General features: G+C 45.2%; 1 protein-coding gene across 19 annotated transcripts in view; it reads right to left on the minus strand.

Annotated features, from left to right (window-relative positions):
• The window catches only part of PPFIBP1 (PPFIA binding protein 1), a 110986-nt gene that overhangs the window by 71984 nt on the left and 11763 nt on the right, over window positions 1–27239 (minus strand). For 16 of the 19 annotated variants that reach the window (XM_048050159.2, XM_048050153.2, XM_048050154.2 and 13 more), the window contains one exon: window positions 8561–8636. The exons of the other annotated variants lie outside the window; for them this stretch is intronic. The gene's annotated coding sequence lies outside the window, so the exon portion shown is untranslated. The remainder of the gene's footprint in view (window positions 1–8560; window positions 8637–27239) is intronic. 19 annotated transcript variants of the gene reach the window in all.

Raw genomic sequence — 27239 nt, forward strand, 5'->3', positions numbered from 1 at the left:
AGGAGTGGCTGCCCACTCCCAGAGCAGAATTCAACTTTCAAAATATTTTGAGCAGCTTCTTATCAGCTAAGTGGCTTTATACCACATCGGCATTTCACAGTGTTTACAGTCTGGTCCCCCTGTATTGGATTGACAGCCTAGCTGAACCACAGCTTGGAACAGAGACAATCTCTCTGGCAGCACAGGATCCTTTCAGCAAGACCCACCAAGACCTGAGATCAGCAAGTTGCATAAACCCACATTTGACAATATGCATGCTCCTAATACTCCAGAAGTCAGTGGTACTGGGTACATGCTTAACACTGGGTGCCTGTTTGACTAACTGGCCAAAACAGGACCTCTAAGTAAAGATCTTGCTAGCTCTGTACAACCTGTGGGTGCTTTCAGTAACATCAGCACTCTGTTAATAAGGTCCATGGTGAAATAATAGCTCTCCTCAAATTGACTCACTTTAGTCCATGAGCCACCAGACATGATCTCTGCCACAAACTGAACAGGACCAAGTCCCCATAAGCATCCAGGTCATCGTGGTCATTCTTCCTTCTCCATTTAAAAGGACTATCAGAGCACAGCCACCAAGGAATGTCTGTTGGTATTCAAGCGAAACAAAAGTTAAAAACTCAAATCAAATCTGCCACAAAGACACATTCGTTTTCATCAAAACCAATCTTGCTTCAGATTACTCTGGTTAAGTATGACACCATGACTACACTGAAAAGCAACTACTTTATCAGGATATTTTTAGGTAAGATTTACTTAAGGTTACATAGAACTGCTGTTATCACTTATCTTGAGTCCATATAGAAAATTCAACAAAAATTACTCAGTGATTCAGGGCTGCCAAATGCATGAGAAAAGAAAACATTATTTGGTAAAAGCCCCAGCATCTTGATGACTCCCTCCAGGTATAGACTGGTGGCTTGGTTAAGTGATGAAGGTGTTTCAAGTGTTCAAGCCTCTTGGATGATGCTCAGCTGCAGAGTAAGGATGATTCTGCTCCCAAAGTGCATATTGTGTCCTCATCAGTGCTGCACTTGTAGGGCTCTGAGGAACAATTCCTTCTGCCTGAAACCAGGGGCTTTGTGGTGGGGGATAAGCCTGAGTTCCTACTGCTTTATATACCTCAAATCAGTGTGCACTGACCTACTGGGGGAAGGGGATGTGGGGTGGAGGGAAGAAAAAAGGATGTTTCCCAACCTAACCGCTCTTTATACTCCCCAGTACAGGTATAACAGAGGTGAGACAGAGGAGAATCAGGCCTTCAGAGAAGCCAAAGAGAAGAGAAAAATACAGCAATTGTTGTGCTACCCCAATGAAACAGACTGAATTCTCTGTCTCTTACCATTCATTATATCGAACACTAGACGATTCGATTGAATTTGAACTCCCCTCATGAAGCAAGGTTATTTGCTCTCCTGCTTGCAGTAACTCAGATCTGTCTATGTCCTATTTTTGGTAACTAAATTAATAGTATTGCTCATAACCAGATTATATGGCATTTATTCTGAAGAGTAAGAGACACTGATACAGCTAAAAATTCAATACAAACACCCTGTGGATGTAAGCCATGACATTTACATGCTAGATTAATAAGTACTAAGAGGAATTTCTGATGTAGGGCACATGACCCTCCCTGCATTTCAAAGGCAATTATTTTAATACCATGATTTCAAAGTGTGATGAGTCCTTGAAAATGCTTGCAGACAGACAGCTTTACCCAAAAAGCTCTCATGTCTTGAAAAAACAATTTCAGGTGAATCTCTGGTTTTCAGATAAGAGAACATCTGGGATTTTGTTTGTTTCAAATAAGCATGCATGCATGTGCTGGCAGGGAGATAAGCAGACCCGAGACAAACATCAATTTTATGCCATATGGATCTGAACCTCCCTTAAACAAGTTGAGATGGCTCAGGGATATTCAACACATAGCTCCTGCTTAGGCCCATCTCTCCTTTTAACCAGTGTGACCCACACTGTCACTACTGCCATTGTCGCTGGTGAGACATGCCATCAGTGGAGCGAGCTCCTTCCCGAGGTCCTGTCTTACCTTATGTCCACTCTCACCACTCAGTTTTGCCATAAAGATAATCACTTGTCACAAAAACTCTTGCCATTTCCTAAAACAAACCCAAGTCCCAGAGTTACATTAGCGGAGAAATCCCACTCCAAGTAAAACTGTAAGAATGAATAGTCAAAAAGTTGAGCTATAAGGCAAGGCTTGCCTGTGAGGGTGTGGGGATATGGGCAGCTGGACAGACAAGTTTAACATAGAAGTTGCAATTTTAAGCTCTTAACAGTTAAGAAATATCCTGTGTTCACTTATGTTATTTCAGACTAGAACTTCTTGGCTATGCAAGTAAAACAAGGACTGACAGTAATCAAGTTCACTGTGGGGAACCACACTGGCTCAGGTACCCACTGCCTTCCATTTCCCAATGACCACAATTTTATCCCTCCTTCAAGTCACCTTCTGGCTGCCATCTCCCACTGCTTCTTTCCTTCTGCTCAACCTGATGACCCCTCTCCCACTTTCCTTTTCCATGCTTTGTTCCTACTCCATTGCATGCCAATGATATTTGTGATTTGTAATCACAACCCATGATATCTGACAGCTTCTCCTTTCTCTTTACTGCTTAGAAACAGTTGGGAGGAAACATGAATGGAAAAAAAAAAACCAACACAAAAACAAACCACTCCTCAGTTCTCATGCTTGGCACAACTGCAAACTGCAGCCTCAAGCAGGAGACAGCAGGAAAAGTCCTCTTCAGCTCCTGCGTTGGATCTTGGAGTGATGGTGCCCCAAGGAGCAGCCGATGCAAAGGGCCATGTGAGCACTGAGCTCTCACGGCTCTGCTGAGCTGAAGGAAACAGTTCTCTTCTCACAGCTGAGAAATTACCTGGGTTTTGGTGAATTTACACTGCAGGGGAAAAAAGAGAAGGAAGAAGCATCTGGATAGTCAAGTAGCTCCCTCCCTCTTTTAATTTCAAATACCTAATCAACACTCAGAGATACTAAAGTATTGCCAAAAATTTCTTTGGTAAGGATTATCAGCAAGACCCAAGCAACTTGCCCTGAACATGTCAAAGAGTTAAAAAAAAAAAAAAAAAAAGCTATCTCACGAACAAAACAGCTCTAGGCAAGCACACAGCTCCCCACATGCTGAGCTGCTGAAGCAACTGAAATCCAAGTCTAGGGAGAGAAGTTGTCAGATAACAAAGAGACGCCATGAAGACAACAAACACAAGCACACACACTGCAAGTGAAGAGTGAGTGAAAGCCTGCATACCAGCTGCTCTGCTGCAAAGTTCAGGTCCCAACCCAACCCTGAGGGCTCTCCAAGCCCAGCGAGGGAGAAACATCCAGATTCAGGATAAACCACATTCAGTTCCTCGAAAAGGTCAGCTGACAAGTAATCAGGAATTTGGGCATCATGTGAAACACCGGATGAAATGGGAGCCCTGTGAGCATGCCATGGCAATGGACAGCTCTGCTCAGTGCTGGAAGGGAGCATGTACAAGTGAGGTACCAGCAAGACATGAGTACAGGCCAGATCCAAAACTGTTACGTTCCCATGTGACCAGCCCCATGATGCCTTCAGGAGAGGTGCTGCAAGCACACTCCAACACAGATGTGATTGTAGAAGCTCAAAACAAGACTCCAACCTCTCTCCCAGCAAAGGGAAAGAAAAAAAAATACTGGCTGCAATACCTGGGTGCCGCTGTCTGTCATTGCAGATCTCATCTAAGGCATCAGGATATCTGTCCCGCTCATCCAAAACAGAAAACTAAATATATTCTTGGAGTTAAATCTTGAGCCCCTAAAAAGGCTTGGCAGTTTTGCATTCACAGATAGAGCACATGGCTGAAGACAGCTGCATTCCCCACCACCTTTACTAGCAGGGCATGCCCAGAATAAAGTTGCTTGAAATCAGTCATGCAAGACTTTAATCAGAAAGTTTATCAAACAAGACATCTGAAGCCAGTCTGAAGGTGGACAGGGAACATTGGAAACCTGTGGAGGAGCAGCCAAGAAATTTTCCAAAGAAAGATGAAATTCTTCACATGGTTTCCATTCCTCTGCACCAAGCTGCTTTTCAATAAGCCGATTATCTGTCCTCCCCAAAGGGGCTAAACTGTTCCACTGCTGACCAGAACTCCAAAGTACCTTTTCTAGATTTCATAAAAAAAATCAAAATTCAGGGAGGGGGAGGAGTTTTAACTGAATTCATCAATATTGTGACAATAACATGCAGGACTGCTCCATAACGTCCCAGATACCACCCTGAGCTAACAACTTTCACTTGAGCCCACAAGGGGAAAACAAAAATCCCAGCATGGCACGTGGCAGGCGAGGCAAGGATTATTTTCTGTACTCGCTGTGCAATAACACAACCCCCATCTACGATGCTTCACTTTTCCCATCCCAGCCTCCGCTGGCAAACAAGAGGAAAAAATACTTTCAACTACTACAGAAAAGGTTTCCACTGCTCCTGGGTTGAGGGGAACAGGAGGGCAGGAACAGAGAGAGATTGCCCAACCAGCAGTGAATGCCCTCTTCCCTCCGCACCAACCCCGGCAGTTCACACGCCACTTCAGCTTCATAAACTCCAGACATCTCCTTGCATACCTCCAACCACACGCTGCGATGCGACAGCCACATCAAACAACGTTTTTTATATTTTTATTTTAAAAAAAAGGAACAAAAAACCACCACCAACAACTGCTGCGCTTAACTAAGTAGTTAACAAGGTTAGGCAAGATGATTAAAGATAAACATCTCTCCCTTTCCTTTTGTTGTTGATGGGAATCAAACTTTTATTTCTCTTTTTTTTTTTTTTAATTTAAACAAGAAAGGTGTGGTGCTACTCTAGTACAAGTCAGGGAGCTGGGTACTCTGGTTGATTTTGTTTCTCCTCTCACAGCCTAAGGTCACTTGAATTCTTGCTCATATTCCCCATCCCTAAAATGGGGCAAATAATGATTATAAACTGCTACACAATGTTACAGAAATTACTTAATTCGTAACTGTATAGTTCTTTGAAGGCAGAAACAAAGTACCAAGTATTATTACCATGATGCAATGAGATATTTTCTCCCCCAAGGTACTGAAGGAAAGAAAAAAGCCATGCAAACAGCCAGCCGTATTCCTAACGAGATGCAATACTCAGAAAGTGGGACATCTTAAAACAGATTGGACAATCTTCTTTCAGCTCAGAAAGATTATTCTCAATACACAAACCTCACAGGATTATAAATTCACATAAAGAAACATCATTTGACCAAGTTTCTACAGACAAAATAAGCGTGCCCAAATAAACAGGGAAAATATACATTCTCAGTCTTGAAGAGAGCAAGAAGAATTTCTCAGAGAAGGAAGAAATAAAATTATATTTGAAAGCTTTGTGGGGGATGAATTTATATTTTCTGAATATAAAGCAATTGTCAGGACTGGGAAAGTCAAGTAAGTAAAAAGGAGCAGGTGGGGTGAGGCAGGGAAAGACCCTGTGCAACAGAGAGGTCACATGCAAGATAAACAGGGCAGTATGCTAACTATTTACGGATAAATACAACTCCCTTTCTCTCTGTAGAGATATTTACGTATATTAGAGAGCTGCCAGCAGTACTGTGAGTAAACATAACGTTAAGTTACTTTAACATTACCCAAACCACATCGCATAAAATGTCAGAGTAAAGGCACAAAAACACAAACTGCCTTCTGTAAGCAGCAATATTTCCTCCTGGAAGAAATGGATGGAAAAAAAAAGTAAAAGCCAGAAAAAAAAAACCTGCCTCCTTTACCCATCACCACATGCCAGGGGTGACACACTCCTTCCCCATTCCCTCCGGCCTGAGGTTCATTTTTCATATGAAGGGCTTATGAGGGCGGGGGCGTCATTCTCACAAGCAAAATGTTAACTCAAAAATAAATTAATAGATTCAGGGGCTTAACCCATACTGAACCTAGCAGCAAAAATATGGCCTTCCTTCATCAGCATCTCCACGTCCTTTCATGCCCTGGTACCGCTTGGATAACACACTGGGTTTGGGAAAGGGGCCACTTTTCCTACAAACGAGGGACTTTATCTTGCACTGCACCCTTTGGTATGCAGCTGTTTTGGGTAACGTGAAGGCAGCATCCCTGCCCTCCATGCCCTATGCCTGCCCCATTCCCTGGCCCCGATGGACCTCTGCACACTCCATCTCACTTTTGAACTTGTAGACAATATGCTGCCGCCCCAGGCAGACTGACTCAGAGCAGCCCCAGGAACTGGCAGAGCAAGGAGGTACCCAAAAACCTGCAGAGAATGCGCAAGGAAAGAGCAGCAGCCGCAGGGACTGTGATTTAGTCTGGCTACTTGGGAATAATATCTTCATGGCACCACACCAAAGCAGCTCTGCCCGCTAAGACTTATTGAAAAGCATTTATCTTTTCCAGATTATTTATACACGCTGCCATACTAAGGGCTACGTAAAGGCCATCAGTACCATGTTTAACATGAATGCATGCTTGGGAATAACAGGATGGGAATGTGTGACACTGAAACCTCACCCAAAACACATTGGTGCATGGATGAGCAGAGACATCAGGGGCTGAATGTGGGGCAGTGCAGTGGGAAACCCGTTGTTTACCTGCCCCGTTCGGAGCAGCAGGCAGCAGCCTGTAGCACAGCCTGCCATTCCTGCCAGTGCCAAGTCAGAAGGATTTTGGGATGTCGTATTAGGAGAGGCTTTTATTTACTTATTTGATGGTGAAAGCAAATAGCAGCAGGAGAAATCTGTTCCAGCTTTTCAGACAGACTGTTGAGAGAAATGGGTCTAGCTCAAGCAGAAAGCCTCCAAACAGCAGAAACACACCAGTACTCGAGCTGCAGGAATGTAGAAAGGAGGATCAAGAGCACCTGAGATGGATACAGACACACACCTCTTCCCAGAGCAACAGCACAAGTGACAGGTAGGATGAAAGATTTAAGTCCCAGTAATTCTGGCTACTCCTGGGGAAGGGAAATCGGCACAGCATCTGAAAAGTGAGGATGCAGAGATGTCCAACAAAGGCAAGACGTTCACATGGTGATGTCAGCAGACTGAAAATCTCCAAACACACATCCAGCAGAATGAGGCAGCCAGCCAATGTCAGGCTTTTAATGATGTTTTTACAGCCATGACCCATTCAAATCCAGCTGGAGCACCAGGCCAGCTGGAGTGCATTGCCAGCAACTCTGATAAGCAGCAATAAAATTAAAGAAATGTGACCAGGATAGTAGGACAATAGGTGATAACCGCTCCTGGAACCATCAAATCACTGATTAAACGCCTGGGAAATAAAAGCTTTTAGTGCTGGATTTTAGGGTTCCTGGAAACACAGTGCAATATCCACTTCTTTCCAGGTCTCATGCAAGGCTCCGGGCAGCTTGTGGATCCAAGAGAGAGCTCACATGCAGTGTGGGAAAGGTCAGAGACCCAGGAAGAGGGAAAATACCTCGAATGAGATGCCAGTCCCCACACACTGCAGGCAATTGAAGAGTAGCAAGCCAAGGTGAAGGATGCTATGTACTAGTGGACATTGGTCTTTGCAAGCAGATGTACAGGGTGTGAAACACAGCAACAGCACCAGTCAAAAGGAGAGGCCCAGCCACCAGCTGGGACCTCAGAGGCGGTGGTACACGGTGAGTGTAGCCCAGCCATGGAATGCACGGCTGAAGTGTGGATGCAGCAACTCAACCCAGCTCTCTCAGAGAAGAGCCAGCTGGAATTTAGGAGCCTCAAGCCCTTTATATTGCTAGATCGCACTGTAATATCCAAAACAAGGTAGATAAGGGATAACCATCCCCAAAACAAGACTGCCAGCTCTGACATGCACTAGGCTACTTGGATCAAATCAGTCTAGACTGAATGCAAAATGCCACACCTTGAAGTCTACTAAACCGGGCCATTTCCAAGAGCTAATGCAACAGATAGTCTATTCTGTCAAATGTGTTTCCACACAAACTTGCCACAGTAATCTGAAAGCCCTAGGCAGTTTCTCTGCACATTGCCATAGACCTGCCGAGTCAGATTAACTGCACATGCACAGCACAGCCATGTCACGCAGGCATGGCAAGCACAGCGGGCCCCCTACTGAAGCACTGGCACTGCTTGTTTAGCCCACTGTATGCAGCAAGAATGACTCCAGCGGTCATTTCAGTTTTATTTCTTGGATAACCAAAATATACTTTACTACCTTGCCATGGTCCACGCTAAAACTTGAAAGCCTTGAAATTTGTCTTTAAATTGTGGAAAGCTTCCCTGGACCTAAACAGCAGTTCAGACTGTGTAAGTGATGACTACCCTTTAAAAGATACCAAATAAATGAATATTTACACAAGCAGAAGTAGCATGACATTTATCTACAACTCCTGCTGGAAGCTGCAATGCAGCATAATATCATTTGAAATAAAAGCCTATAGGAGCTGTTGTGTAAGTTCTCAACAACAACAAAAAAACCCAGCAGATATGTAGATGTTAGAGACATCTATAGTGAGGAGTGAGCCATTAGGTTAGTCATCCAGGCAAGGCTACTCACCCAGGCGAGCAGACTTAATGTTGATCTCCCCTGTCACTCTAGAGCCAATAACACTGATCCATATAAACTTCTGACACTGAAAAGAGAAAAAGAATTTAATTAATTGCTACAAAGTCTAAGGAGACTTAACGGTGATATCTTACAAAAATTGATGATAAAGTGACATAGGACACAGGAAGCACAGTGGATGACATACATAACAGCATTTAAAAAAAAAAAACAAAACAGTACCAAGAAATTAAAGGATGACAACTGATGTAAAAACAGGAAATGAGCTTGTTTATTCCTGGTAATACCCAGCAACATCCTCTCTCGGTTTTTGTACATTAAATGGTTGGTCTGTGCCTGACCCCCACCTCCCCAGCTGATCACACCTGTATAACACAAAGCAAAGGTGAATGACTACTTGAAAAGACTTTCTTCTCACTACTGCAACCTCTAAAAATCCCAAGCACCCCACAGAGTTGGATGTCCAGAGATCTGAGTGCGAAGAAAAGCCAGAGGAAGCCAGTGCAGCACAGAGTACCGAACCAACCCCACAGCTCCTTCCCACCACCACAAAGGATACACACGTCTAAAGCTATTTTGTGGGGGAAGCTTGACAAAATTGTTCTGGGAGAAGGTTCTACATAAATTTCAAATGTGAAATGCAAAGGGAAGTTTGTGAAATAAAACTCTAGACCAAAAACAAAATAGTTCCAAACCTAGGCAATTACATGAGCTCCCATTAAAAGAGACATAAAAATCTAACTCAAATATGAGTGCTCAGTGAAGTACTGATGGTAGAAGGACCAAAACAACCAGGAGCACTGCTATAAATGTACCATGCATCACTCAGAAGAAAAAAGTCAGTAATTCTTCTAGTTATGACTGGTGCATCCCACCTGGGACACTGCCCTGGCATGCTGAGATACTGCTCTCAGGACAGAAATCGTGCCAAGAGCAAGAATGGGTATTGCCAAGTTGGCAGAAGTTCAGGACAAGCAAGCAACATGATCAGAATGCAAACACTAAGCTCAAAAAAAAGAAAAAAGACTAAAAAGTCAGACTAAGTAGTTGACTTGGGGCAACAAAGACCAACTGTAAATATCCAGAAGGTGTGAACAAAACAGGGAGAATTCAGCCCAAATATGTATGGGAGATGGGCACAGAAAAGATGCAATTTCAGGTCTAAATACCAAGTGGTAGAATAAGCAGTCTCAGGGCACACGAATGACTGGGTGTTCATTGCTTCTTGGAGCAGTATTTTAAACTAGATCAGACAAAAGCACCAGGAACAAGATTTACACAGGACATAAAGGACAGGGATGTGTAAGTCTGTGCGAGCAGACCATCACAGGACCGGGGCCTCAGGCTACTGCAACAGAATAATTATATCCTGTGCAACACAGGAAAAAAAAAATCTGTCAGAGGGAAAGAGAGACAAAACCTGGTAGGCAGGGAAAGAAAAATATTTGAGGTTTCTATAAAGGGTACTGCAGTATGTCACGTACAAAACTACAAAGCCAGGGAAAAAAAGTTAATTAACAGTGTTATTGTAGGTCTGCCGAAAGTAATACCATGGGTTGAAATGGGAAACCTATCATTAGATGGAGCTTCTCCTCTCCATTCCAAATACTCAGCTCCAGCTAAGCCACACAAGGCTCACAAATGAATGGGATCTTCGAGATTCCTGGGCTGTGAGGACCCCAAAAGCAGCACTCGGGCAGACGGGAAAGATCCTGTCTTCTGCAGCGCAAAGGGCTTTTCAGCACAGGGCAGTCCTGGCTGCTTCTTGGCACGAAGCTGCCTGGCAGGGATTCGCAAGCCCCTCTTCGAGGCAGGGCAAGTCACACTGCCCTGAGCGCAGACCTCAGGTTGCTTCGCTCTTTCCCACCCGGAGCACCGGCAGTGCTCGCTTCAAGACTCGAGCAGCTAATCCCAAGTCTCCTTACCATGACTATTTTGGTAAATCAAAGATGTTCTTTGTTACTGTGGTTGGACAGAAAGTTTTAGTCATTTCCTTCTCAACCGAGTAAAGAGTTGCACAAACTCAGCCCACACCCCTAGCAAGCAGCACGGTCACTCACTACCTAATGAGAACAGGAAAACCTTGCATGCTTTTCTCACAAGTGGACTAACTACCTTATGCACCACATGGGGAGCTCCTAACAGAAGGATTCATCTGTCTTGAAGGCTACTAGGAAAACAGTCTATACAATCTACTTTTTTCCTTTCTTCCTTCCTTCCTCAAATTTCATTCAACCCCCTGCTTTTCCTGGCTGCAGAGGGCGCAGAGATCCAGGGGGCTTTACTTTGCAACCTGCATCACCATCCCGGGAAGGCTGTAGTCCAGGGACACTGAGTGAAAAACAGGACTTCTGGAAAAAGGGAGGAGTTTCTCTGGCTTGAATTATCACCCAAGAACCCCCAAGAAAAAATAGCTGCTCTGACATCACGTGCAATAAGCGCATGCATGACAGCCCAACCAGAGGGCACGAGGGCAGACTTGTCTGTGTGACAAGCTCTCCAGCCTCAACAGCAAGGCCTCAGCTCTCCACGGACACTGAGTTCAATGTAAGTTCAGTTTCAGTACCGAAGAACAACCTCCCAGAAAACCACATTCATAATCAAGAGGCAATTTTAAGGAATGATCATTTAATATCTGCAGGACCATGCAAAACAGGTGAAATAGAAGGTTTTCTTGCTTTCTTGCAGAGACCAATGTAAAAGACAATTGCCCTGGAGGAACCTTTCTAATATTACCAGGAAGCAACGGTATTGCAAGACAAATGTAAATAAAGGCAAAACATGAGAGGTGCAAGATCCAAATTTTTTTGTTCTTTTCAGACTGTAATCTCTTAATCAGGAAGAAAATATAAATCCTAATCCTACAGTCTCAAATGTTCAACAGCAATATTTTACCTTGCCAACCAAAGGTTTCCTGCATTAGCCGTCCATTTCTTTTTCAAATTAAGGAAGCAGAATTGCATGCAATTACATACTGGGTGGATTTAAAAGGGACACGATCCCATGTTTACTATCTGAAATATTTACATGTTGCACTGTATTTAGGGCCATGGCTTAACAGAAAAGCAGCAGCACTGTCTCTTTTTCTTTGTACCTACTAGAAGCTCTGCTTCAGGAATATTTTGGAAAAATGCAATCCAGCGTACTGCAAGCAAATAATCTGATTTACATATGTTCTTTACCAGATAAAAATAAAGATCAGCTTTGCCTAATCAGTTCTGATCAAGGAAAGAAGGACTTTGAGTTACAAGATCTGAAAGATCCCCTCCTTTCTACTAAAAATGCCTCTGTAACATGGGACCCAAGTAATCACAGCACAATTCAAATCACTCTTCCTTCCCACACACTCACTTTATGTCTGCGTGTTTGCGTTTAAATTAAAAAGCTGCTATGACATTCTTCCTATCTTTGTACATTTTAAAGAAAACCGGGTGACATCTTCTACAGGCAACAGAACTCAAAGCAGCTTGCATTTAAACATCTCCCACCACCCCCTCAGGCCCCAAAGCTCTTGATGAGCTAAGCTTCCTACACACACGTGCCTGAATTGAATAAAAGGGCCAGCCTTGCTCAAGCCAATAAGGCTTTGTGATTGCTGACCACTTGGACCACTTACACCTTGAGGATGTGGTGAGGCTGATGCAGCAGGTTATTATCAAGGCTATGGACAGGGCTCTTTCAGCACCAACAAATCAGACAGAAGCCAGGGACCTGGACAGAACAGGTGTGGCTGCTGAGGACAGCATCAGCCATGCAGCAAAGCTCAGCCTGCAGCAGGGGACAGTGTAAGACATGGTGGCCAAAGTTTCACAGACAAGGAGTGTTTCCTGAAATCCGTTGGGAATATTCAAACAAGCCTTTCTGCACTGTGATGGGAGAGAACACTGCCTGTAACATACTGAGCTCACAGCTTGAAGCAGCACGGTTGCTTCTCCAGGAAACATCTGACAACAGCCAATGCTTCCCCAGCTGTAAACAGCTCTGCACACATCCTGACCTCTTATCCCTCCAGAGGGGGTTGCGAAAGTTTCTGCTTTCTCAAAGTCATATTGCTTGGATCTCTCCGGAGAGCCAGCCCTTTCTGCACAAGCCTGCCAGGAGAAGAGGTACCAAGCAGAAGCCTCCTCTGCCAAGAAGCAGCCTCCTTGGTCCATCCTTTGTCTCCCCCCCCCCCACACCTTTGGGCAACAAAACTTGATCAAGTGTTTCTTCAAGTCTCCCAGGAGAGCCTGACCATCCAGCTGAGGCCGGGACATCTTTCTGAAAGCCTGGGGGCAGTTGCAGCAGCTTGGCCAAGCTGCAGCTTTACGTGGGCTTACGAAGCGGCCGGCAGGATGCTCCTGCGCAGACACGGCTCCTGCTCGTCCAGACCGGCACGGGCATTTCTGCAAGCTGACTCTTCAGCTTCCAACAGATCTAAATACGTTAGGAGTTACTTCTGCAGAACTTTCAGCCTTTCCTATGGCAAATACCTAGCTTACAATGGTTGTTACATAGAGAGGTTGTAGAACAGCAACTTTTTTTTTTTTAAGACTTACTCTGAGAAGATTCTTTCCTAAGAAGCATATTTGATCCTTTTGAACTCCACCTTTTCTCTGTGTCAACAGAACATTTGTCCTTTTTTTTCCTGTCCCTTTTCTCTTTAAGGAATGGATCAAAACTACTACATACTTGACTCAAAAATTTATGAAGGAATATGAATAACATACATTTCTAAGGAAGTCACCAATGCAAGCTGATCACATCCAGTCGTCATTTTGCCTTGGAAAGGTGGGAGAGGGATCTGAAGTCAAGCAGCAAAGCAATGAAGAAACAGTAACAGTCTGAATGCTTTGGGGACCTACTATTTTCCATGGGAAAAAGTCCTTGATGCCTGTCTTTTACTTTGGTATGGTAACGGTACAAATTTTTGGAAAAGGCCTTTCAGCAAAGTCTAGTTTGAACCTGAATTACATTAATTGGGGCTAAAGCTTGGATAATTTTCCCCCATTCATATACATCACCTATCCACGCCAAATACCACCCATCAACACCCAATATCTCTCACATATAAATCACCCTCTCCCCAGATACATTTCCCAGCTGTTGCAGACCATGTAACAGATCTCTTACTAACAGGGGGACAGGCGAGCCACACTTACACAGAACATGTAAAAATGCAGATGTTCCAGCTCTCATCTTTATTTTTCGTTTCTGGAAGGCTGCACATCTTTTGATGCACACAAAAACACACAGCATCCACATTAACAAACCAATCTGATTTTGGTTATTACTGTACCCACAACTGAAACCCAAATAGTGCTTGTCCAGTCTGCAGGAACCAGCCTTGAGTTTAAAAACAAAGTTTTGACCCAAAACTGGAGGTTTGGCACATGTAGAAACCCAAAGTGAAAACTAAGGGACCCAAGCAAACTAACCACATCATTAACCCCGGCGACCCAAGCAGCTGCAACATCATACAGCAACATTTTCTACCACCCAATGGTAAATCTGAACAATGCACAAACACAAATGTCACTGAATCAACATACCAGCACTGGAGGATATGGATAACATCGCCAACTGCCAAAGCAAATAAACAATTTCTGGGATCATTATAAATAATATTTATAATCTTGTGAGTCAGCGAAGAAGAATACCAGATAGGTCATTTAACAAAGCACTTGTAGGGAACAGTAGGAATAATGAAATTACAACTGCAGAAGGTGTAAACAGCGTCTTTCAAATCGCTAATTTATCTGCGTTTAAGTGGAACTAGACATGATCTATGCATGGAAGAATTTTAAGACTATGGCTAATTTTATATTAATCAGCAACTGAGTCAGTCTCCGACCAGAGCCCCACTCTGTGCAGTTTCTGTCAGCTAGCTCATGGCTTGATTTCTGCAAGCCAAAACAACGGGCTGTGGTCTATGAAAATAGACATCAACTGGTGGGAGATGTAGAAGTAACTGGAAGACATGGAAGATTATTTTATGAACTTAATTGAAGATCTCATGCCCACAGCACCCACATTATGGAAGCGGTGTGATAAGAAGCCTGTGCGACTAGATATGAGATAATTCAATCTCCTGAAAGACATTTTCCATAGCACAAACTCGATACCAACAAAAACTGCTCTTGTCAGTATTCTGCGTCTTTTGTAGTTCTGTCAAGCTTGCTGACAAGAAGGTGACCAAATCCATGGATTTTGCTAACCCCATGGAATGCTGGAGCACACCGGGCAGACAATGATCTCCAGATTTCTACCCTCACAGCAATGCCAACCACCAGCTGGCATCTCAAGCAGCCCTGGCACTGAAGGGCAATAGCCCACAGCAGCCTTCTTAGAGAGGATTGACTTTTTTAGGGTAAGATGATCACAACGGGATGTCACACTATCATCAATAAACTAACACAAAGAGATTATCGAAGGGTTTTCTCTCTCACAGGCACCAGTTTGGGTTTATTCTTCTCCACATGAAAAAAAAGCCAAGAAAACCCTCTGTGAGCCTCCTGGTTGGAGGTTTATGAGACAGCTTCAACCTTGGTACACTCCATCATGCAGAAAAGGTCCTTCAGTAACAATGTTGGTCATCTTAACCCGACTGGTGTTGCCACATACTGGTTTCCCTCTCAGCTCTACAAGAAATAAGCACAGAACATTCCTTTAGCAGAAAGGACTGGGCTTACACACAGGCCTTGCTGTAACATGTTCCAGGACGATGCCTGCCGTTCAGTTATCCTCAGCAGTTACAAGCACCCTTCACTTTGAAGTCTGGTCACAGCAATACTTTGCCATTCCTAAAAGGAACTTAAATAGCTCCAACAACACAAACTTATAAACCCCTGTTAATGAGGCACAGGCATCCAAACTCTACATTTCCAGAGCCGAGAAGTGAGGCAGAAGCTAGGCAAACAGCACAAAACAAAAGCACTTACCACGTAAAAAAGCAAAATACATCTTTTTTTTTTTAATATTAAGAAGAGGTAGCCAAAGGTTTGAGGAAAAAAAATCTAGAAATTAAGATCAGCTTAACCAGATGCTTTGCCAGCTTCACAAGCAAAAAGGTTTATACATTTATTTTGATATTTTTCCATACACACGTCAGTTGTTTCAGCCCTTTTAAGCTGGTTATGTGCTAATACACATGCACACAACAGGATTCAGATGATGTGTTTTTATATGCGCTGCAAACAATCCTGAAAATAACATTTCTACTAACCACGTTGTTCCACACAGTTTTAAAGCACATGACTGCAGCATGAACCCCTCACCATGTATTTCTGGCCTGGATTCTAAAGGAAATTCAATTTATGGAGTAGTGTTGTCTGTCAGTCCTCACCCTATTAAATTTTTGACTCGCTAGTCAATTTTGACCACACTTGGCAGAAGGGAGAGAGATGTGACTGGGTGCTGCATTCTTACATCTTTGGGAGACACTACTACGTATGTAGGTAAAGGAGACACATGCAAATCAGCCTCATGCGAGGCTAAAATCTGCTGCAGGAGCTCAACAATACCTGGCTTTATTTGGCCCAGTCCGTCAGCACAAGCACACGGGCTGGCCCCACACACAACGCATGGGTTGACTCCTGTCTGGCCACTATCAGAAACACTGGAGAGAAACCACAAACCGATGCAAAAGGGAGGGAAGAGATATGCTGGAGGTAAGGGGCAGGAAGGACAGTGAGAACAAATGGGTCTGAGGAGAAAGACCCCAGTCACGGTGGTACAAAAGGCCACAGAGAAGAAACAAAATTGTAAAGAACAAGGGTTCATCAGCTCTGTTGCCTGATGAATAGTGGTGGCAGCTGTTTGTCATCTCCACACCTACAAGTGCAAGGAGGCCCTTTCCCTGTCCTCCTTCCATTCCTCTCTGAGCTGTATTTCATCTTCAGATACCCACAGATAACACTGGATGCTCTTGGGTCCGCATGCCTGCAGGTGGTGGGCAGGACAGGAGCAGAACAGCAGGCAACTGATCTCACACCTGGAAAAGCACCGTGGCAGACGAGAAACTCCCCAACCCACGTGCCTCACAGCTGCAACAGAAAGCAAGACCCCTCTCCAGAGCCACTTTCTACTTTAACCCAATGAAAGGAGAAACGCACACCACGCTCCATGAAGCATGTGCTTCACTGGGAACAGAAGCAACCCAGAGGCACTTCTGAAAGAGGACCAGACAACTGAGATCACTTGCAACCTATGTGGGTTGATTTTGCCCAAGGAGCTCTCAGTATCATACAGCTATTTTGGGGGCAGAAGTATGATCAAATGATCCCTGGTGCAGAAGAAGGGAAGGCTCGGGGCCAGAAGCAAGCAGGGACTACCCTCAGAGGTGCCAAGCAGCTGGGATGGGCAAGGGTAGCACCCTGCAGAGCCAGGAGGGACATCCATCCCCAGGCAGGGCCGAGCAGCCCCTCAACATGTCCCACCACCACCCTGGCAAACCAGCCTGGCCCCAATTCCCCTCTGTGCCTGGCAGCTAGTGGATAGATGGCTAGAAGTTTTATCTGTGTTATTTCCTAACAAATGAATGTTTCTGTGCCTTGAAAGAAGAAGAACGCCAATATCTCTTCCCTACTCCCCCACAAGCCTTTCTGGTCTAGTTTGATTTTATTTAATAATCTTCTTCATAACCACCCTATTAGAGCACTTTAAGGAGTAAGCAAGGATGCTGCCACCAGCATTAAATACCCTTCCACTGACAATTACAGTGCATTATCCTCAGAGGAAAAACTTCATTAGCTATCAGTCTCTCTCCTTCCTTTAAGAGGTCAGTGTCCTGCAACAAGGAAACAACAGATTTTCTCCTAGGGAAAATACCAAGGAAGCAGTGACTGTACCAACCAGGGACAAAAATACCAAGGAAGCAGTGTCTGTACTGAACAGGGTGGGGGAAAAAAGAGTTTCACCATTTAATTTTCATGTCTGGAGGGAAGTAGCCTATGATTAGATCAGGAAGCACAAGAACATACTTTCAGGGGAAGATTTTTAAAACCCAAGCAATCACACTCAAGAAACAGATGGCTGTATATTCCGTTTTGAACAAGCACACGTTTCCAAGAAAAAAGATGCAAGCAGAGCAAAAGATTCGGGGGAAAAGCAACAAGATGAAAAATCATTTTCCCCTTCCAGACTATCACAACAAGTCCAGACTGACTATCAGACAGCTTAAAAAGTCACCAGCAGTGTCTCCCCCCAGCCCCCCATGGTATTAATATACAAACCATGCTCACAATTGCAGCCTGCTCGTCCAGGGGCATTTTATCCTGCACGTGCACCAGAGGAGCCCTGCGTGGCCACAAGCGCCCAAACAGCTCGGCCGCTGCAGCAAACACCCCAGGTGAAGAGCAACATATGTCCTTGAGGCAGCAGCACAGAGGGGACACCGGTCTGCAATCTGCGCTGTAATGTGTCAGTCTCTCTTCAACTGCAATAATCTGGCTCCTGTTATTAATAGCTGGACACTGGCATCAAAAGCTCAGGGTGCTGTGCCAAGCACTGCAGGGTGTCAGAGAGACCACAAGGTTTACGGCAAAAAGCTAAGAAATACTGTGGGGAGAACAAGATAGAGCTCAAGTAAAGGTATCCAGCAAGCACAATGAGCCCTAAATCACAATTAACCCCAGCGGACAAATGCATCGCAGTATAGCCTGAAGCAGAGCCGGGTGGGGACATCCGACCCCAGAAAGCAGCTGTCTTCATCCACAAGCCTTCAACTGAGCTTGGTCCTATTAGCTCTCCCACTCCACCCACACTGTTTTCACACCGATGGAAGAATAAGCAGCCCTGACCAATGCAGCAGCTAAGCATAAACAAGTTCAGCTAAAGCTAGGTTTGTATTTCATCTGAAGTACATGTAAATAAAGATTTCATATTTAGCTGTTTGGTTGGTTTTGTGGAAGGGGGGTTGTTTGTTTTTTAAAGGAAAGAGACAAACCACTTAGGAGCCAAAATGAAAGCTCAATGTGAAAGAACCACTCATGAGATGCTAGTGGCAAACAACTGCACTATTTAGTATGCGTTGTGCCATATCTTCATTTAGAAATCACCTAATAACCATCATTCCCATGGGGGACAGTTAATATTAGAAGCCATAGGCATCCCACACAAGGATGTCTCTATAAAACATCCTATTATAAGGACGTTCCTAGAACATAGCAATTTAGCAAAACACAATTTTTAACTTCTGTGTAAAACTTTGGACATACCAAAAAGGCTTCAGTATCACTACACCTAATTATTTTCCACTGTGTAAAGTGGGGAAAGGACCATCTTCAGGAGGGTATTCAGGAAGGTGGTGGAGCACAGATAGCCCCCCCATCCCCTACACAGAAGGGCTGGGTGAATCCCAAGCTCTCCTTAGAGCACCTTCCACAGATAATATGAAAGATTGCTTCAGTGGTAGTGTCAGTTGTTATCTTTCAAAGTAGAGAGGCTTTTAGGTTTCCTGAAATATCCCCTAAGAATCCTGTGAATTTGTAGGGGGGAAAATAGCCTCCCATACCTGACCAGATAATAAAGTACAACTGCTTTACCTACCGGACAAGTCATCATTTGCAAAAATGTTGGTTTCAGGGGCACAGTAGAAAGGAAGACCCAAGAATACACACACCTTGTCCTAAATTTATACCCCAGTACTTCCCAGTGGCTGCCTTAATTAATTGCTTTAGTGATGGTAAGCTGCCAGTCATTAAGATCTTCATTATGAACTGCCCCAAAAGAGGACTGGACCATTCTATGTTGATTTCCACAAAAACTTAGCTACTGAACTCTGACACAAATTTCGTTTCCCATTCATTCACTGTTTACTGTCTTGTGCACAGTAAAGAGAGTCTGTAAGTCTGTCACCGAACCATCATCATCTCAGGGAAAACATTTTACTGTAGCAACCAGCAGCACCAGGGAGTCACCTCATTGCAAAGCCTGGCAGATGACAAGCCATACCCTCACTTCTCTGCAGCTTGTCAAGGCAACCCCGCAGGCACAGCACATCCTTTGCCCCAGTAAAAATGAGGTCTAGCAGATGTCAAACTTGCACAGCACTCATTTTAAAAGGGGGAGCAAGACAAGTCAAGCATCAGACAGGACTATATATGATACAGAGGCCCACAGAGGAGAATCTAGATGAACCAAAAGAGCACAAAAACCTAAGCAGAGAATGGACAGGCAGACTGCTGAAGAGTTTACAGGAGCTGTGTGAACAGCACTGAGCAGCCCACTGCAGCTAGCTCTCTTCTGCAGAGAAATGCAACTCAAGCACAGAGCTGCCAACATGCAAAGCCACCTATTGTTAATCCATTTTCCCCCTTTTTGTATATAAGATGGGGACCCGCAGGCTGAGAGATCACCTGCTGCAAGATGAAATCAGCCAGCCAGCTTACCACAGCTCCTACCAGGCTCATTACACCACTATAATCCTCACATATGCAACAGCAACGCAGCCCAGTAAATGCATCTTCCCTCCCTGACTGCAGTACTGAGTCTTACTCCCAAGGGCACTTACTACAATCTTTCATAAAGACCTCCTCTGTGTAGCCTGATTTGCCAAGAAGTAATCACTCTCCTCTTCCCCTGGTAATACAAAAAAGACAGAGCTGTAAAGTTATTTAATTGCTGTTTATTCCACAGCCCTCCTTTCCAAAAAAATTCTTTCAGATGTTTTTGATGAGGCCAGATACGTCGATCGTTAGAAAAGATTGCCTCATAGAAACACAATGTTTCAAGAAAACTTGTGTGGAAAAGATGAGTAATTTAGGATGCTTTATATCCCTGAATTTGTCTGCCATTTCTTGCCAGAAGAAATCCATGAGCTTCCTTCCTTTAAATAACACAAAGTACTGAAGGATGCCTGGCAGTGGTGCTGCAGGGAGATCAGGCAAGCCACCAGCTTCTGGCTTCAGGTTCGGGGCTCAGCTGCTAGCTCATTCAGGGGGCCTGAGAGCATCTCTTCCCCACACTGTTTCAGACTACCCCTCTGTGAAAGCAAGAAAATACAACCAACACCCAGGAACCATTTTTCTATACTGACACTGCGGTCCTGTGTGTGCAACCCACACTTTAATGGCCAGTCTTGCTGTAGCTTTTTCAACTTTTTATGTGACACCAAATATTCCCAAAAAGGTCACTACGGAAATACTCACTGACCTAAAGCAGCTACCACTCCCTCGAAGGGAGTCTAAAATGGGGAACACAGATTTGTACCCAGCCTTGCCTGCAGCTCAGGTGTTTGCAACAGATTATTTTGCTTCTGGCTGAGTCCTCAGAAGTTGTGTCAACTCTCACCAAGGAAGGGAAAACCCATCGTTGGCTTTCAGCACCTTACTACACACACACCTCTTTGCTTTACCTGTTTAAAACCATCCATCTCAAGCAAAGGGGTAGTTATGAACTCTACACAGAAAAAAAGAAGTGCTATTCAAGACAAAAGGGAGAAGAAAATTGTTTTTTAAAGAGCAGAACAATTCAGACAGTCAGCATTTGCGAAGAAGTCCTTCTACACACCTCCACGTTTCTGAGTTCCCAAACAGCCTTTCCATACCGCTGTGAGTTTTGTATTATTACTAGCTAGACACAAAGAAACTTAATTGTGTCATATTAACTATTCAGGATTTGACTTCCTACCCAAGGGCTCTACTACTTTTAATTCAAATTGCATGTTATAATGTTGTTAAGCCTATGCAAATCCCACACTGTGAAGTTAGCGCTAATAAATGCACAGGTAATCTTAGAGCCTCCACACAAGGATACTGATACAGAGCTTAAAAATAAGCTTTGTTAGTACAGAAAAATAAAGCGAGCGCACAGGAAATGGTTTTGAAGGCTAGGCTTTGCAAAATCCATCCTCAGTGTCTTTTCAAAGGGCCAGTGAACCACTACATGTCCCCTCAGCTCCCTGCTTAAGCAGGGCGCTTCACCATGTGCTCTGTCGGATTTGCCGCAGGTTGAGGATTGCAGCTGGGATTTGCCATACAACAACCATGCAATTTGAAGACCCACTGGTGCTGTGAAGTCAGGAAAGCAAGCATCAAACAAGATCGACAGCAGAGTCTGCTAACCCAGGCTGACATGGAGCATTTTCTGTCTGAACATAAAGGAGCTGGTTTTGACTCGAAGAGCACTTTTACAGGGTTGTGCACTGACTTCATGGAGCACCGCCTCAACATTTGTTTGCTCCAGCCAGCACTGAGTTAGACCCAGAGTTTTGATGCTAATACTTGCACATCGGAGCACACAGAGAAGGTGCCTGGGTAAGGCTAAACCAATTTTGGATTTTTTTAAAAAAAATATTTTTAGTCCTTGCATGTCAGTCATTGCCTCTTTACAGTATGAGCTGCGAAGATGTGGTCTAGTCACGAACCCCAAGGGAGCATGATCCAGACATATGCACACCTGCTGGCTCAAAAGCTGGAGCTATATGCTCCCCGAGCAGCTGCAATTAGCCCCAAAACAGTCCGAAGGGGTAGGAGGGGTTGGGAAAGGGCCACCACACTGGTCAGAAGACCAAAGGAATAGAGATGCTGTGTGACCACCCTACAGCCTCCCTGAGGTCGCCTCCAACCCAGGCCCCCTCTTTGCTCCTGCTTGCCCAGGAGAGGAAGATGTGGGCGAGAGCAGGTTGTGCTCCAGCTGTGCACAGCTGGCAGGGTCACCAGCTCAAACAAGGTGGGATTGCTCAGGGCTGGACACAGGGGAGCAGGGAACGGGGCTGCAGCCCCTCGTCAGCCAGCCCTCCTGCTTCGCTCAGCATAGCCGCGATAGGGATGATCAGTTGGGTGAGTGCCCACGTAAAGGTGAGCCGTGAGTTACCACTGCAGCAGCTGGGGACTGACTTTGGCCAAGTGTGGGGCTGCCTGGAAGGCAGAGCCAGGAAAGCAATGAAAAAAAGTCCTCAAACCCATACAATTTATCTCACTGGTCCTCCCGGTAGCCCCTTCATTACATCACTCTGTGCCTAACCAAGAAAGAAGGGCCAAACTATAGTGTTCTTTATTTTAGATTTATAGTTTCCCTCCAACTAGAGGTATTTTTAAGCCAGGAAAAAGCAAAAGATTTGTCCTACAGACACTGTAGCAAACTCAGTTCAAAAAAAAAAAAAAGACCGTTGTTTTCCTAGTCTTTTTAAAGAGGGGAAAAAGACGGTGAACAAGAAGCCAAGATTATTAGCAGACAGAAGAGAAAGCAAAGAAAAAGAGCAATAAGAGCCTTTATTCCCAAGAGCTCCTTTTAAACAATTTAGGAAGCACCAAGCCATGTAGCTGTACTTCCTATGACCGGTAACGTTAAGCTTCAAGAAATGAGGAAGGTCAGCAGGATGGAAGAGCTTCTTACACCCACACCGTGCAAGCAGAGTACCAAACACAAGTGTATCATGCTGGGGCACACAGATCGACTGGAAGACAGACAGCAGGCCCTTGACAAGGGACAGGAAAGCTCTTTCATACCACAGAGTTAAGTGAGTGCGCCAACCAGGTAACTTGCATGTGTCATCCTTGCTCCCAGCTTCAGTCCTGCTAGATATTTTTAACAACAGTACTACTCCGTAGTAAATTCAATTCATGATTAAACACACCGTATTATCATGCTCTTGCTACAAAAAGCATTTGGAAATGATACAAGCAGCTATACACACAATGTGTTTTATAATACACACAGCCTGAGGAGCATCACTTGATTATTGATAGGCAGCCACTTCTGAAATGAGACAGACTTTGAACAGCAGTGCAGCAGGAGGGCAGGGTGCAGGGAAGGAAAATGGCAGAACAAAAAGCACTAAACTGCTGCAGGACTTAGATATACACACTAATTAGCAGAGAGCTTGTCTAAATTGAAAAATTAATTCAAGCAGTGCCTGTAGCTTGACCTCTCATCTGCATCTTTAATTGAAGCGTGGCACTTTTGAGTCAGAGCGAGACAGAGGCAACAGTTTGACTAAGCGCGTTTCAGCAACACCTAAGCAGCAGCACAAGCAGGCAGCGCTCAGGTAAACCCTAAGTCCTGCGAGTTCGCCCCGCTGTTTTCCCCTGTCATGCACACAGATGTGCAGGAACAACGCCCTTGTACCCTATGGACAAATTCAGAGAGCAACTAAACTTTTTATAATATAGACCTCTATACATGTATATACATATATTTACTGTAATATTTCAGTGCTGTATTTATATATACACATACGTAAGAAGCATAGTGCTCTGTATAAATACACACCCCACAGAGAGCATTCAGACCCTGTGGTGTCCTGGCAAGCACAGGCTCTGCTATCCAGAGCACTGCCCTCCTTTCACAGGATGCCCAAGTTCACTTGAGCTCGATTAATGTGTGAGGGGTCTGCTCCACAGGGACACACAGCCAGGACCACCTCTTCCCACAAATACTTCTCTTCAGCCACTTGACACAGGAAGGGTGGCAAGAGCGTTATTTTGAGCACTCATGACTTTGTAGGAGCCAGTATTGAGCTCAACGCACGTGGGCAAGGCTCAATTGCAATGGACACTGGAGGGTGGAAAAGCGATTGAGTTACTGGTCCCATGGAAAAGAAGGAGGAAGAGGAGGTGGTAATCACAGAATGGCTTGGGTTTGAAGGGACCTTAAAGACCATCTGGTTCCAACCCCCTGCCATGGGCAGAGACAGCTCCCACCAGATCAGGCTGCCCAAAGCCCCATCCAGCCTGGCCTTGAACACCTCCAGGGATGGGGCATCCACAGCTTCTCTGGGCAACCTGTGCCAGTGCCTCACCACCCTCTGAGTGAAAAAATTCTTTCTAATGTCTAATCTAAACCTACCCTCTTTTAGTTTAAAGCCATTCCCCCTTGTTCTACCACTACACTCTGTGACAGAGTCCCTCCCCAGCTCTCCTGTAGGCCCCCTTTAAGTACAGGAAGCCTGTCTAGAGCAAGGAGGCATTTGACCCTGAATCAGGATTCCTGAAGTTGGAATCCAGCCAGGAAGCCAAAATAATAGCCCTTATGCTCACAAAACCACCACTGAATCTTGACTGTTCACAAGCTGTCTGGAATGCAGTTTTACATTCATTTAAAAGACAATGCACCCCCCTCCCACCACCCAGAGAAGATACTAATTTGATGCTTTCTCCATTCTTGCTTTGACTGTTCTCCATTATGCAGACCCTACCAACTAAATGTTTTCTTCAAAACAGACAAGTTTTACAGTATAAAAATACACACAAAAAAATCAGTCCTTTCTCCCTGATGCCACTGGAAACCTTTAAGTATTGCACATGCATACATATGGAAATTCTGCTTCTACCTGGATTAGGTGTCTGCAGTGTTTCTTTGAATCATCTAGCTCCCGTGTCTTATGCAGGAAATTAAATTAACACAAAGATCATAAGAGCTTCAATTTGCAAAACTACAGACTGGCACTCTGCATTACAGTAGGTGGTTGACCGAGCATCTTGAGACAAGATCTTGTCCAAAAGCCTTGTCCAGAAATTCAACACCACCATTTACTATCCCAGCAACGCAGTCAGTGAATGGAAAACAACCACAAGAGCACAGCCAAGCAACCACTCCTCCTGCTCATAGACTCAATTGATTCACAGTCCTAAAATCTGCAGGTCTCTGGTACCAGCTAACATAATCCAATGCAGCGAGGGCTCTGCACACCATGTAGGTGGGCAGCCCCATCTCAGATGAGCTCGGGATCCTAAAGAGGAGAGATGGACGAAAGAAGGAAAGAAAAAGAGTGCAGCAACATACCTGAGCCCTGGAGCCACGAGCAGAGCTCAGCCTGGCCTTGTCCACCCCAGCAGCTGTTCAGTCCCCCAGCACAATCAACTTTTGTGCTAAAGCTGAGGCGCAGTATATATTCCAAACAAATATTCCTTAAGGGGGGGGGAAGAAGAAAAAGAAAGATGCAACAAGCAAGACTTTGGGGACAGCTACTTCTGCTGACAAGTTCGTGGCTTTAGCCTATTTTTAGGCAAGTTGTCTTTGCAGATGCCAAAATAACATCTCTCCCCCCTACACACATACACAGCTGGACAGGAATCATCACACAGCCTGACGGACAGCGCCTGCATCTATCACAGATGTGAGTTACGAGAGGAAGTCTCGAGAGGCAGCCTCCTCTCTGGAAATCCAGCCACAAGCAGTTAATATGCTCATCTGCTGAGCAAGCAGCAAAGGGGAGGAGGGACCCACAAGTACAGGGGACGCAGTTAGCAAGTTCCTTCCTTGCCTTCAGCAGCATTTCCTCTATACTTTACTCCTAAGCAGCACACTTGAAAAATCAACGCGTGATTCCCACTGTGTAATACCGAATTGGTCCTTTCCTCAAACAGAGGCACAATGGGCACAGAGGATCAGAGCTCACAGTCAGAAACTGCCTCCCCAGCCCCGCAGAGGGGTCACATGCCTGTTGGCACCCACCAGACCCAGACAATCTCCTCGCGGGCAGAGGAGGCGGCCAGACGGCAATAGTGCCACGTTCACACCCGCAGACAAGCCATGCTGAGCTCTCGTGCCAACCTGCAGTTCAAAACCCTTCCACAGCACCCCTACCTCCCCACTCCCAGCCCCCAGGGCTGCTCCTGCAAGGTGGTGCTGGGAACCCTCCGAGTGCCACGCTGCTCTCTTTAAGCCCAGAAGCACACCAGTCCATCACTCGCCTCCATCAGTTTTTGACACCAGCACCAGGCCCAGAGCGCACACATTTTTGTAGGCTTGTCACTTTCTGCAAGGCGTAAACGCTCACTGGGAGAAATGTGCCTAATCCAAAGACGCAAGCCGGCAAAGCTTCATGTCCCTGTGGGTGACCTGGGCTCCATCCAGTGAAAATAATCCTGGCCTCCGAGGCTGTCCTCCCTGCTGGGAAGTCCACCACACCTTCACGCCAGTGCTGGGAAAATGGGTCAGGGCCAGAGCCAGCTCCCCCAGCAGCAAGCTTTCCTGCTTCTGTGGCCAGTGTCAGGCTCCCTGTTGTCAGCCTGGCCACCAACCAACCCTCAGCATGCCCCAAGCACCGCAAGAGGCTCTGCAGCAACGAGGCAGCCTCCTCCTGCCCACTTGAAGACTGACCCGACCAGATTGTCTCCCCCTGGTCTCCATATCCCTGGGACACACTCTTATCGCTGTCAAACACGCGGAGTGAGCACACGTACCTGGATGATAAGCAAGATCCCATCAGGTAGGCTAACCAGCTCCAGGCCAGCCCACGGCACGCAACCTGCCCTCTTCCTTTCTTGCAGGGAGGAGCACACGAGCCCACAACCACAAATTCATGCTGAGCAGGCCCATGCTTTGTTCAGCTCCCTTACTTCATCTTCGGCACTGCTGCACCCACAGCTCTCTCCCATAAATCCTTCCAAGGAGCCTCGCTTCTCGCAAACGCCCACACAGTGAGCTTGGAGCACTGGTTTGTCTCAAAACTTCTTCGAGCCTAATACAGGCATGGCCAACTTCTGGAGGGGGATTCACTTTTTGTTCTTCATAGTCTTAAAGCTATGCAACATGCTGAATCTGTGCTACAATCTCCTGTTTATTGTGGAAGGTGTAACACAGTTTAATTTGGATTAATCTCACATATGGCTTCTATCATGCTCCGGAGAACCTTTGGCTGCCCTTGCATGTCTGTGTAAACATTGACGAGATCCAGGCAGGAGGCTGTGGAGATGGGAGACAAAGTTCCTGCCTCAAGGCTTTGTAGTGCAAGCTGGACAAGCAG

The sequence above is a fragment of the Anser cygnoides genome, chromosome 1 (assembly GCF_040182565.1).
Source record: "Anser cygnoides isolate HZ-2024a breed goose chromosome 1, Taihu_goose_T2T_genome, whole genome shotgun sequence".
Lineage (NCBI taxonomy): Eukaryota > Metazoa > Chordata > Aves > Anseriformes > Anatidae > Anser > Anser cygnoides.